Below are 15,128 nucleotides of genomic sequence, written 5' to 3' on the forward strand. Positions count from 1 at the left end.
AAGAATATAATGCACACTCATTTTGATAGGAAAACCTATCTCATAATACAGGAGAGTGGGGGACAGGGGCACAAGCAGGATGGGGGGGAGGATAGAGGGGAGGGCATGGGGAGGAGAATGCAATACGAGGTCGACACTTATGGGGAGGGAAAGGACCATAAGAAAATAGAAGTAATGGGGAACAGGACAGGATGGAGGGAAATATAGTTAGTCCTATACAACAGAACTAGTATGGAAATCATTTGCAAAACTAAACAGATATGGCCTATATTGAACTGCCTGTCTTCCAAGGGGAAGGGGTAGAGAGGGAGGGAGCTAAAGAAGTTGGAACTCAAAGTGTTAGGACCAAATGTAATGTTCTTACCACTGGGTAACAAGAAATACAGGTTAAGGGGTCAAGAAAGCTATCCAGCCCTACAGGACAAAAGAGAAGACGGAGACAAGGGCAGGGAGGGAGGATAGAGGAGAGAGCAGATAGGTCACAGGGGCAATTAGAAAGCTTGGGTCTGGGGGGGGGCGAGGGGAAAAAAGGGGAGAAAATTTGTAACCCAAAATTGTGTGAAAATAAATGTTAAAAGTTTAATAAAAAAAAAAAAAGATGATTGCACATGAAACTGCAAATCTATTATGTATAACTTGCTATTCCATTGAAATATACAGTAAAGTTATCATGTAAATTTCTTGTTTTCCTTTTCTCTTTTTTCTTCCCTCCCTCCTCTACCCTGTACTGCCCATCACAGCACACACCTGAGGACTGCTGCTGTGAATGATTTTAAGGGTCTAATTGCATATTATAATGAACTCTGTATTTATTCAGCAATAAACTAAACATTTTTCAATAAAGTAAAGCATAACATTCATAGAAACATCCTTAATCAAAACATATCATCTAATACATATATATATCTCATAACACTCAGTGTGTGGTATGATGCATAGCATATGTCATCGCATCCCCAAAGTCAAGGGGTCCCAAGGCTCTTCTACAGCAGAACACATCCTTAAGGGGCAGCAGAAAATACCACACCATCCTCCCCTACGTCACTGTAAGAGCAATCGCTCTAATCAGTACAGAGTGGGCAAGTCTTCTCTCATCTTGACTTGAGGCTGACTTCCAAACCCCACAGTTTCTCTTCCATGGGCCTGCCACACCCGGCTCTTGCCTGGGTTCACATTCAGGCAGCTCTCTGCTCCTGCTCCTTGTCTCAGCACACAGGGACTGTTCTACTCCAAATTCTTCCTGCTTCTGCCTGACAAAAAGCTCCAGGGGCTCCTGCTTGCAGCTTCTATTTCTAGGAAAACAAAGATTAACAGGGCTATAAAAATATTTATCCATATTACCAGCACCATCATCTCAATTCACTCATAAAGACCTCTGTCTGAGAAATCGACACAGATCAACAGATAGAGCACAAACATCACAAATATTCTTTCTGTTAGGCCTCCCCACAAGCAAGTTCTTCTCTCAGCTCTGTTGCTTTCTCCAAGCAATGCTCTCTCTCTCTCTCTCTCTCTCTCTCTCTCTCTCTCTCTCTCTCTCTCTCTCTCTCTCTCTCTCTCTCTCTATATATATATATATATATATATATATATATATATATATATATATACACATAGTTTCCAATACAAGACTCTTGATTGATTCCATAAAAGGCATTCAATCAAAGGCACTTGATTGGCTAAAATTCAATCCAGAGAAACAGCAAAAAAATCCTACTTTGCTTCCCATTAAACAGCCTAATTATTAGACACAAATGTGTGTATACATACATACATATATATGTAACATGATTTTATACATATTTCTATTTATCAGTTCTTTCTCTAGATGCAGATAGCATCTTTTTTCATAGGACCCTTGTAGTTAAATTGGGTATTTATAATAGTCAAAATGACTTTTTCACTTAAAAACTGTTCTTAAAACAATATTGTTATTACCATATGTAATTTTCCCTTGGTTCTGTTCATTTTGCTCTTGGTTATTTCATGCAAGTCTTTCCATGATTTTTCTAAGATCCTTGAGCTCATCATTTCTTACTGCACAGTAGTATTGCATTACAATCATATACCACAACTTGTTCAATCATTCCTCAATTAACAGGCATCCCTTAAATTTCCAGTTCTTTGCCACCACAAAAAGAGCTGCTGCAAACATTTTAGAACATAGATTCTTTTCCTTTTCCCCTAATTATCTTTGGAAATAGACCTAGTAGTGTTATTGCTGGGTCAAAGGATATAGACAATTTAATAAGTCTTTGGACATAATACCAGATTGTTCTCCAAAATGGTTACATCAGTTCACAATTCTACCAACTATGAATCAGTGTCCCAATTTTTCCACATCGCCTCCAATATTTCTTGCTGTCCCCTTCAATCATTTATGCCAATCTGGTAACTATATGATGATGTCTCAAGGTTGTTTTAATTTGCATTCTCTAATCAATAATGATTTTGAGCATTTTTTCATATGACTTGTTGATTGATTCATTAATTCTACCCTCTTTGGTAAAGTAGCAGTAGACTAATCACTTTTGTATGTGACACCCTTTCAGATCTTTGAAGACAGCTACAATATATGCAATAAGTCAAGGCAAGATGACTACTCAGGGGGTATGTTTTAAAGACATTTATTATTCAGTTATGGTTTCAACAAAATGACTTGAAATCCTCTCCAGTTTTAAGATTCTATGGTTCAAGGCTCTCTTTAATCTGTCCCCAACAGAGCTGTCCAGTCTACCTCCTTCCTCACATTATATTTTCCAACTAAACTGAACTACAAGTCATTCATCATTCCCAGAAACTTCTTTTCTATCCTTATGGCTTTGTTACATACTATCACATTACACACCATCTATTTTCCCTCAGGTGTATGCCTGTTGAAATATTTATTTCCCTCAAAGGCCTTTATTTCCCTCAGGATCTATCCCACCCATGAAGCCTTCCCTGATTCTCTCAGTTATGGCATTCCTCTCTCCCTGAATCTCTCCATGCCATTCAGACTTCTCAAATGTATTTAATCATTTTCTTTTATTGCTATTTAGTCATTTTCAGTCATGTCCAATTCTTTGTGACCCCTTTTGTGGTTTTCTTGTCAAGAATACTGGAATGGTTTGCTATTTCCTTCTCCAGCTCATTTTATGGATGGGGAAACTGAGGGAAACAGGGTTAGGTGATTTGCCCAGCGTCACACTGTCAGTAAGTGTCTTAGACCAGATGTGAACTCAAGTCTTCCTGACTCCAGGCCTAGCACCCTCTCCACTGCGCTACTTAGCTGTCCCCAATAATTTTCTAGCTCTTTTCCAAGTTATTTGTGTATACATATTACATCTACATCCCCACACATGCTTCATTGTGAGCTCAAGGACTCAAGGACTGTGCCTTATTTCCTCTGGGCATCCTTAGTGCTTTGCAAACAGGAGACAGCTAATAAATGTTTGTTACATTGAAGTGAAACAATGAACTTTCCAGGATGATCATCTCTGCTTGGGACATTGAGATGGGGGCGAGAGGGGGAAGGAAAGAGGAAAAGCATGGGCATTCCAGCTCCTCTGGGGAAAATAACAGAAATGATGACTCTGAGGCACACAATTTTGCACTAATTTATTTTAACAATTATTTTTAAGCTGTCCTGCTGCTTGTGAATGATTCCATTTAATTGGCATCATCTAATTCACAGCCTCTTGCAATCATTTGTCAAATAAAACTCTGTTAATGAAGCTTGATGAAACTGTTACCCAAACAAGTAACTTTATTAATGGAATAAAGACCAATCTATTTTTTTTTAAAGACACAGGTCATTTGTTGCTGTTAGACATGCCTTAAAAGCAACATAAGACAATAATGGAAGTGACAGCAGAAGTTAAGGTTGAGAATGTAAGAAAGTTGAGCTACATTTGGATTTAAATGGATTCCCAGATATAATGATACCTATCCCAGTTGTAAATAGATGACAATTATAACGATGGAGCTCACACTTTTATAACCATTTGCAATTTCCAAAGCTTTTTCCGCAAAGGCAACCTTAAGAAGCAAAGGAAATAAAACTTGACATAGTACTTACTATGCGCCAAGTACTACACTAAGTGCTTTACAATTATTATCTCATTTTATCTTCATAACCACCCTGTGAGGCAAGTACTGCTATTATCTCCATCTTGCAGTTGAGGAAAGTAAGGTAAAGAAAAATTTAGGTGACTTTCCCAGAATTCCACAGCTAAAAATGTATATGAGGTTAGATTTGAACTCAGGTCTTCCTGACCCCAGGCCCAGCACTTTATCCACTGTACCATCTAACTGCCTTTTCTACTACCACCACCTACTAATGGAGTATTAGAGAAAGGAGTGCCAACGTTGGAGTCAGGAAGACCTGAGCTCAAATTTGGTCTCAGACATTTACTAGTTGTGTGACCTTGGACAAATCACTTAACCCTGTTTGCCTCAATTTCCTCATCTGTAAAACGAGCTAGAGAAGGAGATATCAAACCACTCCAGTATCTTTGCCAAGAAAATACCAAACTCAACAATAACAGTACTTTGCCTGGAGAAGAACCAGCTCCAAAGTTTGTGTCTCCAAATCAGTCCCCTGGACTCTATCCTCAAACTCCCTATTGCACAACACCAATTACTAAATTGTCCTGAAAAGTAGAACTACAGAGTATATAAGCCATTCTCTGGTTTCCAAACATTATTCAGTACTAAATGACTGAAGGTTAGCTGAAAGTTGCTGATATTGCTAACGTGAAAGTTGCTAATCTGGGGAATAAAGTGATTTGGAGTGTTATCTTCTTGGGAATGCTGTAAAGTTCAAGTGCTAATGCGTTAGTCACAATGCTAAGGATTTGGAAGATGCGTATCTGAAATAGGGAAAGAATAGGTTAGTCCCCTGTTAATCCTAATCTTAGCCTGGTGTAACTGTATAATCTACTGTGATGAGTGTCTTGATTTTTTTCTCATGTATTTTCTTCAGTCTCTATGTGCGTGTGTGTAGGTATATATTCATATTTATATTTATGTATTCATATACATCTACATGGTATTATCTACTATTAGGAAGTCACATTTAAAGTTCAGGTTTTATAGTTGGGGAAATCCAGTCACCACAACAGAGAACTCTGCTTCTCACACAGGTAAGAAATATTGGTGCAGAGCTTTTTCTGTTGTTTGCTTCAGTTTCTAGGACATTCTTTACCCTGAGTCTCCTATCGAAGTAGCAAATGTCCTTTTAGCTCATTTTAATGTGATTCTTTAAAATTGGATTAAAATCAAGACGTTTTCTAAAAGGTCATAGTTAAGTGTTTACATCAAGAATTATAAAACACTCTGAAAATGACATGAGTGTTCTGTGCAGCCCAATAAAGGACACTCTGAGGAGAACTAAATGGCTTTTCTGAGATGATTCAGTAAGGTTCTGAACCCATGTTTCCTCAGCTCAGACCTTTAGAACAGCTCAAAAGTAATATTCCTTTTTGTGATACATTTCTAGATAATCTACTATAAAAACTGTAAAATTTTGAGGTAATTATAAAGAATGTATTAGTCTAAGTAGGAAAAAAATTGTATCTGTATTCTTTAATTAATTGATATTTAGAATCATAAAATTTATTCAATATCCATCAATTCCACATAATTACTATGTTAATTATGTATTAGAATTGAAAATATTTAGTACTTTGTACTATAAACAGAAATTCTTAACATGTTATCTAACTGCTGATGTGAGCCTGGTTCTTCGCACCTAACAATCATAGGTTCTTTCTCAGCTTTTTGTGAAAAGTTCATAGATTCTAAATGAAAGGTGGGTTTTGTATGTTTTGTTTTGTTTTAATCAAAATATGAAAGACCTAATTTTCTCCAGAGAAAAGCTAAAAGAGCATGGGATTGAAAGCAGAAGACCTAAACTCTCACATTAACTAGCTAGCTGTGTGATCTGGGGAAAATGCAACTTTTTTTAGACCTGAGAAATGGAGAAGAGCTGGATTATCTATGAGGTATCTTGAGTCTCTAAAAATAAAATATTGTTTTATGTAGTGTTGTGCACCCTCACTGTAGGGTCAAACTACTAAAGCAAACCTTGTAAGAGGCAACTGGTTGAAAATTTCACAGAGGCATCACAAATGTCACATTATTTGGTGTCAACAAACAAGGTAGCATTTTGCATACAGAGATTCCATTGATACTTTTTTTATCCTGATAATTTTAAAAGTCTATGAACTTATGTATATACCCTCAAAAGCAGTATTTCAAATCTCCTTTAGTTATTTGAAACATGGAGTAATCAGAATTTGACCTTTTATTCATTTTGAAGAAAATAAATTTTACCAGTTCATTAAGAGGTTTTTCACAGGGCCACTTGGGGACACAGTGGATAGGGCACTTGGATCTGGAAACAGGAAGACCTGACTTCAAATTCATTCTCAGACACTTACTAGTTCTGTAACCTGTACAAGTCCCTGTTTGCCTCAGTTTCCCCATTTGGAAAGAAATGGCAAACCACTCCAGTATCTTTGTCAGGACAACTTCAAATATGATCGTGAAGAATAAGACATGACTGAACAACAACAACAAAAATGTGTACTTCAAAACAAAGCATACAATTCCAAACAATTGCTATGACTCTAACTGAGGCATTGACCTAATTCAAGTTTATCTGATCTTTGTTTGATTTAACCATCCCCACAAGGTACCATCCTATATCTTCCTTTTGCGGTTAAATTCCTTGAGAAAGCTATTTTCAAGCAGTGACGCCACTTCCTCTCCTTTCACTCTCTTTGAAAACCTCTGCGGTTTGGCTTCCAATATCATCATTCAGTTGAAACTGATCTCTCCTAAGCTACCAGTGATAAATTGCCAAGCTAACTGGGCTTTGCTCAATCCTGACCCACTGCAGCATTTGACATTGTCTATGACCTATCTAGATAGATACCAAGTCTTTTCTAGGTTTTCACAACATTTTTTCCAGGTTTTCCTCCCATTTATCTGATGGCTTGTAAGGGCAAGCAAAGTAGGATCTTTTGCTGTTTTTGTTTTACTAAAAGTGCCTCTGATTGAATAATGTGATCAAAGAAGATCTTCCCACCCATTGATGTACCTACCCATTGAGGGAAGCTTGATTAGGGGGGTTGTTTGTAGGAAAGTCCCAAGTACCTTTTGTTTTGTTTTGTTTTTCTTTTGAGGCACTGGGTCAGAACGTCATGCCTTCAGACTCTGAAAAATGTATAAAGACTTGGAGGTGAGGTTTTACTCTGGGGTTTACTGACTGGATGTGTTTTGTTTGGCCAGATGAAACTCTGGGAAGCTGCCAAACAGCCACCCAGCTTTGAAAACCCAGATGTTGGCATCTCCTCTCCCTGATAACTATGGTCAGACAGTTGGACCTATCTGTTGATTTATATGTGCTGCTTATGTCTAACAGTTTTGGAAGCTCCGTCTGTTTATTTACGTTTCTTTGTATTTTTTCTGAAGTTCAGGGTGCTGACTTTTTCCCCCTGAATTAAGTGAATGACATATGTGTTTGATTAAAGTGATTGTTAACTGTTTAAAAGTTGCTTGTCCTTTTAGAAAAGCAGATCAAAGAACCTGTGATAGCAGATACCCCTATGGATGTCAGAGTGCTTACTGTTATACAGTTCCTTCTCAGTGTGACCTTTGCTAGTTAGTTGACTGCTACTGAGGACAATTTTCTCAAGTCTATTTCTATTTAAAAAAAAGAACAAAACAACAAACATAGATCTCTCAAGCTAAGGACAGTGCAAGAAGATTCAGAATTCCTGCATAATTCTGCCAAAGTATCTTTGTGTTGACCTGCCCTATCCCTTACTGTTCAATACTTCAATGCTGTTCAATACTGTCCTTTTGATCATATACTTTATATTTCGTAAAGCAAAATTTTAAAAAAAGGAAATTATAATTTGGTGTGTTTTTGCAGCATTATTTTCAGATCATTGCAAGATTTCAACGATTTTGATGAGGTAGAAAAGAGTGCTTGAGGCAGTTGGAGCAAGCAGGATTTGAGATAGGAGATAAGACCAGGATGTGACCAGCCAGAAAAGTGATCAAAGAAGACAATGTCCTTGGCCCATTTTCAGAAAGATTTCTCCTGCCTAGTGGGTGAATAGGGAAATGATGTGAATACCAACCATGCCCTTAGGGTTAAAAATAATAGTAAGGGTTGCTTTTCCAGTACTTTGTGAGGCCCTTAGTTTATTCTGTAACCTGTAGGTGCCCTAATGGTCTTCCCTGCTTATCTTGAACCTGTACCTAAAGAATTGCTTTTGTGTCCCTTATTCTGTGTTTCCCCATTCTTTAATTTTTAACCTATGTCCTCCTGCTCAGTTCTTAAATCCTTAAACCATAAAGAATTCCCTTTGTCTCCCTTGTCCTATGTTATCCTGTCCTGTCTTTAATCTTTAACCTCCATACACACCTTGAAAACTGCATCACCATTCTGAAACCTCTATATAAGCATAACTCCCCCAAATATCAGCTTTCTTGCTAAGGAGAACTGTGATGCTTTTTCACACAAAATAAAAAACTCCCAGTGGCTACAGAGAAGTTCTAAGTGAATTCTTTCACACCTGAACCAGCTTACTAACTCTAAACTTCATCAATATCCCATACTCACTTTCCCAGTAATCCTAAACAACACACACACACAAAAGGTGAAAGAGAAAATGATTGTTGCCATTTTAAAATAACTGAAAGAATACCTTAGCTAGTCACCTTAGCTATCCACATTTATTCTCAATCTTTCCAAATTTTTCTTTGCAATTTTTTTACATCTGTCAAAATCGGTGTTGCTATTATTTCAATTATTTTCCTTTTTGTTCTCTACTAGTTAATAGTTTTGTTGAGATAAAAAAATTATAATTAGTCTGAAACTTAAAAGTTAAAAACAGAGCTAAACATACACAGAGAGGTAAATACAAATGAAGAGAGAGAGATCTAACAGGTATAGGAAACAGGAAAGGTTTAACACAGCAGGTGATACCTGAGCTCAGCCCTTCAAGGAAGATCTTTAAGAAGTGAAGATAAGTCAGAAGTTCATTCCAAGCATGGGAGACAGCCTGTACAAAGACATCAAGGAGTGTCACATTCAGGGAAAATCAAGTTAAGCCAGTTTGGCTGAAATGTAGAATGTACAAATGGGTGAAATGTGAAGTAAGTCTGGGAAGATGGGTTGAATCCAGAAGACAAAGAGCCTTAAATGCCACACTAAGGAGTTTTTTTATCCTCACTGAAAAATGTGCCAACTTTAGAAAGCAGGCAACAAGTATATATGTTATCCTTCCACTAAAAAAGAATTGAAAATGATCAACATCCCATTAATCAACATGATGCCTTTGAAGTTCAAGTAACAGGGAAAATTAGCTACCAACTAGTGTTTTCCTTAAGGTATGTGGCCAAATAGAATGTGTGACATGAAGATTATATTAATCATCATCCAGCCTGTTAGCAGTAAAACAAGACATGGTTATTTGAAAAAAAAAATGGGTGAGACACCAGCTAGATTTACTCTCTATCCTCATTTACTATTCCATTGAATCCCTTCCAGTTCTCTGGGATACTTTCATGTATCATGGAAATGTTTTTAGTATGGCATAATATCCTGGGTTTCTTCATTATTTTTTGCAAATTTTTTACCAGAAGCATTGAAAGTACATGTGATAATAATCATAGAGGAGAGAATTAAATGAATAAAAAGTATATATTAAGCACTTAAATATACAACTTAAAAAAAAAAAAGGCAGCCCCTGTCCTCAAGGAGATTACGTTCTGATAAGTAAAAACTACACATATATGGGAGTGGTGGCCAGTAGGAATATTTTGGACTGGAAAGTTACAGTAATGGTGAGCATAACCACAGGACAATTGATAGACATATCATTTAATTGTGTTAATAATTATATTAATTGGATGACTGTTCCCACTGCTAGAAATAGAAAGCAGGAATCAGGAAGGAGGGCATATAAGACTTGAAGATGGCTAACGAAAAGTGGTGGTGAGAGAAATAAGAAAACACTTAGGGGTGTGTGTGTGTGTGTGTGTGTGTGTGTGTGTGTGTGTGTGTGTGTGTGTGTGTGTGTGTGTGTGTGTGTCTATGTGTCTGTGTGAAACAAATTCTGGACTTGGAGTCTAAGTACCTGGGTTCAAATCTGTAACAAGCAAAGCAATAACTTTTGCTGGTTTTGTTTTAGTATAATCAAGTGCCTCTGATTGAATAACATGATTAAAGAAGATCTTCCCCACCCATTAATGGGCCTGGGAAGATTTGTAGGAAGGCCACAACTTTTGTTAATGAGGCACTGGTTCTCAAAGGTTGTGACACCCTCTGGCTCTAAAAAGTGTATAAAGACTCTGAGGAGAAGGTTTTACTTTGGGACTTACTGACTGGAAGTGTTTTGTTTGACCAGAAGAGACTCTGGGAAGCTGCTAAGGAGCACCCCCCCCCCCCCCCAGATGTTGGTGCTTCCCTCTCTTGTAACTATGTATGTAGGGTCAGACATTTAGCTGTTGATCTGTGATGTATGTTAGACAGTTGGAAGCCTGTCTGTTGATCTTTGATTTCTCTATATTATCTCTGAAGTTCAGGTTGCTGACTTTCCCCCCTGAACTAAGTGTGCTTAGTGAACATACATGTCCTTGATTAAAGTGATTGTTGACCCCTCAAAAGCTACCTTTCCTTTCAGAAAAGCAAGTCAAAGAACCTGTGATAGCAGGCTATCCTGGATGTATCAGGGTGCTTACTGATACAAAATCTTACTTATACTATTTGTTATTCACATGACCCTGGGCAAGACATTCAATCTCTTTAAGTCTCACTAAATATACTTGTAAAATCACCAAAAAAAATGATACCTACTTTACTTAACAGGAGTGATAATTTGTAGCTATTGTAACTATTGAATACATGCATTGTAACTATTGAATGCTATACGATGAGAACAATAATAAACATACATTATGCATTATATATTATTATGTACATCATGCATCTACTGTGTATAAAAGTACTACTAGGTACAAGATAAATCCAAAATGAAATAATAGTCTGCCATAAAGGAACTTATAAACAAGTTGGAAAATATATACTCAAATTTCATGATGACATACCATAAATATGACCCTTCTGTCCACCCACCTCCTCCACTATCTGACCTGCATAAAACCTAGGTATTATCTTTAAGCATATGATTATGTCCTTTTTTTTCCAAGGCTTCTTTCCTGAAGACCTTCCTTCTCATCCTGAAGAGTCAGAGTGACCAGTAAATATGGGAAGCCAGCAAATAGAGTGGACAAAAGTCCCACAACTATCTGTAGCTTGCAGAGCAAGCACAATAACCCAAACTACATCTGCAGATAGCTAAGCCATCCCCATGAGCAGCTGCCTGGTTTTTCCTTCCCACTGTTTACTGATTTGTGACAAGGTGGTGGAACTGACTGATTTGTCTTCCCACAGCATGGAAATGACATGGGAAAGGGGGAGAGATCATATTGCAGCTGATGGGGGTGGAAAAGAACATTCATACTGCAAGGTGAGTATGAGAAATGGATTGTTTCTGTTGCAGTTTATAATATCTGTGCCTGCTATTACTGTCTATTTTCTGATAGTTAAACTAATTTGCTGTACTAAGGGTTAAGATCAAAGTGATCAGGTAATAGCTGGGTCTTAGCAAAAGGAATTTCTTCTTGGATGAGGATTGAGCCAGTATAATGTTTATTGAGTGCAGGCACAGGTAAACTTGGGAATAACAACGTAGGGAGATCAGCCATTAGCCCTAAAGAACATGTTATATACAATGAAGCAAAGAAAGGGATGACCTAACCAGAATCAACCATGCTTCTTTTTACTCCAAATACATTGATCAAATATTCTTAGTAATTATATTTTTTTCTTCAAGTGCAATATCTTAAAACAGGGTGGGCCAATAAACTTAGTCCTTGTGAATCTATATGGAATGCAGCAAAGTTCTCAACTTGTACAATGTAGACATTCCATAATAAAGAAAAGTCTCTGTTCTAGCTGCATAGCATACAATAAGACAAAGAAATTAAGGAAGAAAGGCAAAGAGAAGACAAAATTATCTCTATTTGCTATTGATATGATGGTTTCATTAGAAAATCCTAGGGAATCAGCAATAAAACTGAGGGTTTTTAAATCATGCATACATTTATGCACTTATATTTATACTGTTTTTATTCTATGTAAGTATCTGTATTTACATAAGCGATTTCAGGTTGACAAAATATTTTCCTGACAACTCTGTGAGATAAATACTAAAAGTGTTGATGGAAGGGAATGGTAGTCTTGTGATGGCATGAATGTAAGAAACGTAAGTGGAATAGCTTCCACCAATGTGGTTAAACAACCTGCCTGTTATTTATTATCATAAAAAGGTGCCTGGGGCCCTGAAAGTGACTTACCTATAGTCACATGAATATATGTGAAACTAGGTCTTCCTATGTCATACTGACTCTTCAGATAAAGAACTATCAATAAAGTCTTATGCTGATGCTTTATCATTATGACAGTGAGCCCTCAAAGGTTATGCCGTTGTATAATAAGCTCTTCAAATTTGTAAGAAGCTGGAAAGACTTTGAGCATAGTACTAGCAAAAACAAACACAAGAACAAATCTAAGTCCAAGGCCTAACCTTGCTAAGTGCAAAGAGATTTCTCACAAGAAGATTAGCCACTAAATTATTCACTCTTTGGTCATGGCAGACTTGTGAAATGATAGGAATTCTGTTGATTGGGAAATGGTAGAAAAAATGTGCAGTATGTACTGAGAATCTCAAAGTTTTAGACCATTTTTAAACCTAAATTTATTGATCAATACACAAAATGTTAGGAGTTTGTCCAACAATCAACAAATAGAATTGCTACTGGATGGGGAACTATTCCATTTCCACAGCAAATGAAAACAGAAAACAGAAAACACAATGAAAATTTCACCTGAATGGAACATTTTTCCTCTCAGAAAAGCATATGAAGGAATTGATGGCATTGGTTTCATCATATGAGAAAGAGACTGTATTTCATGGGAAACAGATTCATTTCAGCTTGTAGTGTTTATGACAAAAATAGGAAAGGGGACCATTGTAGAGATAATTGCAGGTTTTATGAAACACCATCTGCTATGGAAGCAAAGAAAGCAAAAAAACCCCAAAAAACCACTGTATGAAGAATTGATAAGAACCATCAACCAATTCCAAGTATTTTTTGGTCTTCAGTCATGTTAATATAAAATGAATACATGAGGGAAGATCAAAAATATTGGAAAATGTGGTTCAGGATTAAGCACCAAGAGAGGCCAAATGCTTTATATGGTGTCTGTATAAACATGAACGCCTTATTAAAGAAAAGTTGGAAGGCTATCTCTAAAGTACTACATAAATGTTAGTCATAACCTTTGGGTAGTAACTCATGACAAGAATAGTCCAAATACATAGAAGAGGGAAGGGAACCTTACTTAGATGACTCATAGTCCCAGCTTCAGTTGGGAAAGGGTACCCTTTGGTATGCTGAAACCAATTCCCCATTTATTCAAAAGTTGGTGAAAATCCTCAATTTCTCCCTAATTCTCTGACTTAAATATTGAAAAATTCCTCTTAAGAAAATGATTGGGTTCCTTCAAATCAACCAAGTCCATCAGTGCCAGGCCTAGAGGCCTGAGGGCTACCCGAGTCTTCCCTTACCTCTATCGGAGTTCTTCGGTTGGCCAAACCGGATGCTCGTATGAGAGAAAGGACGTTCCAGAGTCGAACAAGGGTTGAGCTTTATTTCAGGGTCTAGTTACAAGTGCAGGGGAATTCTTCCTTAGGAGGGAGAGAGAAAGATCTCCCAAGGAGGCAAAGATCTTACAATAAGAGATTGGAAGTAGAAGTATAAGTGGGGAGAGAGGGGGAGGGGAGAGAAGAAAGAGGAAATGCGGAGCCTTCTGTCCACACACGTGGCCCCTCCGCCCAAGAGCTTTCAGGCTTTCCTGATCCTACTTAAGCTCTCCAGCCGCATAGTTTGCATCTGAATACCGTGCTGTTAGATAACAATAGTGTGCCCAGATCCAGAACAATCTCGAGGGCGGGGAGAGCTCTCTCCCATCACGTTTCTCATGGGAAGAGGCGGAAATACACGAGATAGCTCAGTTCACCTCGATTCCCAGTCGTTTCCTGGGGGGGCCTCGTGAGAACTCTAAGATTTAGAAGTTCCCACCTTTACCCGCCCGAGACTGTCCACATGGAATTGAGCTTCCATCCCCAGCACATCAGTAAAACTTTCTAGTTAATTTGCTCCCACCTAAAGCACAGAAGGATCAGAGAAGGTTTTTGGCAGACTGAAACACAGAAGGTTGAAAATGTAGGAAGGGCTCAGTTTATGAAGAGCTTTAATTACCAAATAGAGGGGTTTATATTTGATCTGAGAAGCAATAGGGAATCTTTGGAGCTCCTGGAGGGGCATGAGAGGTGACAAAGGGAGAACTAAGGTTGCCCAGTTGAGCCTGTGTTGCAAGAATTAATGCAGGTCATGGGCCAAATACATATTTTCCAAGTAGTGTGATGGTGAGCTAAAGAGATGACTTCTCATTTGTAAATTTAGGAAAATTGCCTTGGTAGTGGAATGAAGGTTAGATTGGAGTGGGAATACCAGTTAGGCTATTGCAGTAAGTCCAGACAAGAGGAGATGATGGCTTGAACTTAGGGTTGTGAATAGAAATGAAAGGAAATGAAAGACATTAATGAAGATAAAAATGGCACAGTTTGGCAACAGATTGCATATGTGGGTTGAGTAAGAGTGAGGATTCAAAAATCCCACAGAGGTTTCAAGCCTGAGTGGCCCTGAGAGTAGTGATAAGGAAAATTAGAAAGGGAGGTAATTTGAAGAGGAATGATAATGAGTTCTGTCTTAGACATATTGAGTTTGAAAGGCCTATGGGATTTCTATCTAGTGTGAAGTGTTCAAGAAGTAGTCAAAGATATGTGACTATACTTTATTATATAAAGATTAGAACGGGACATAATAGATTTGGGAATCATCTGCATAGAGATGTTAACTGAACCAAAAGGAACTGATGAGCTCACTAAGTTAGAGAGTACTGAGAGAAATGGGAAGAGAACCTAGGACAGAGCCTTGGG

The 15,128-nt window shown here is 37.7% G+C and overlaps 1 long non-coding RNA gene across 1 annotated transcript in view; it reads right to left on the reverse strand.

The window, feature by feature from the left end:
• Nucleotides 1–554: 554 nt before the first annotated feature.
• The window catches only part of LOC140501424 (uncharacterized), a 115,556-nt gene continuing 100,982 nt past the window's right edge, over nucleotides 555–15,128 (reverse strand). Inside the window, exon 3 of the long non-coding RNA XR_011966177.1 lies at nucleotides 555–1,292. This is a non-coding gene — a long non-coding RNA (uncharacterized lncRNA). The remainder of the gene's footprint in view (nucleotides 1,293–15,128) is intronic.

Source organism: Notamacropus eugenii, chromosome 4 (assembly GCF_028372415.1).
Source record: "Notamacropus eugenii isolate mMacEug1 chromosome 4, mMacEug1.pri_v2, whole genome shotgun sequence".
Taxonomy (NCBI): domain Eukaryota; kingdom Metazoa; phylum Chordata; class Mammalia; order Diprotodontia; family Macropodidae; genus Notamacropus; species Notamacropus eugenii.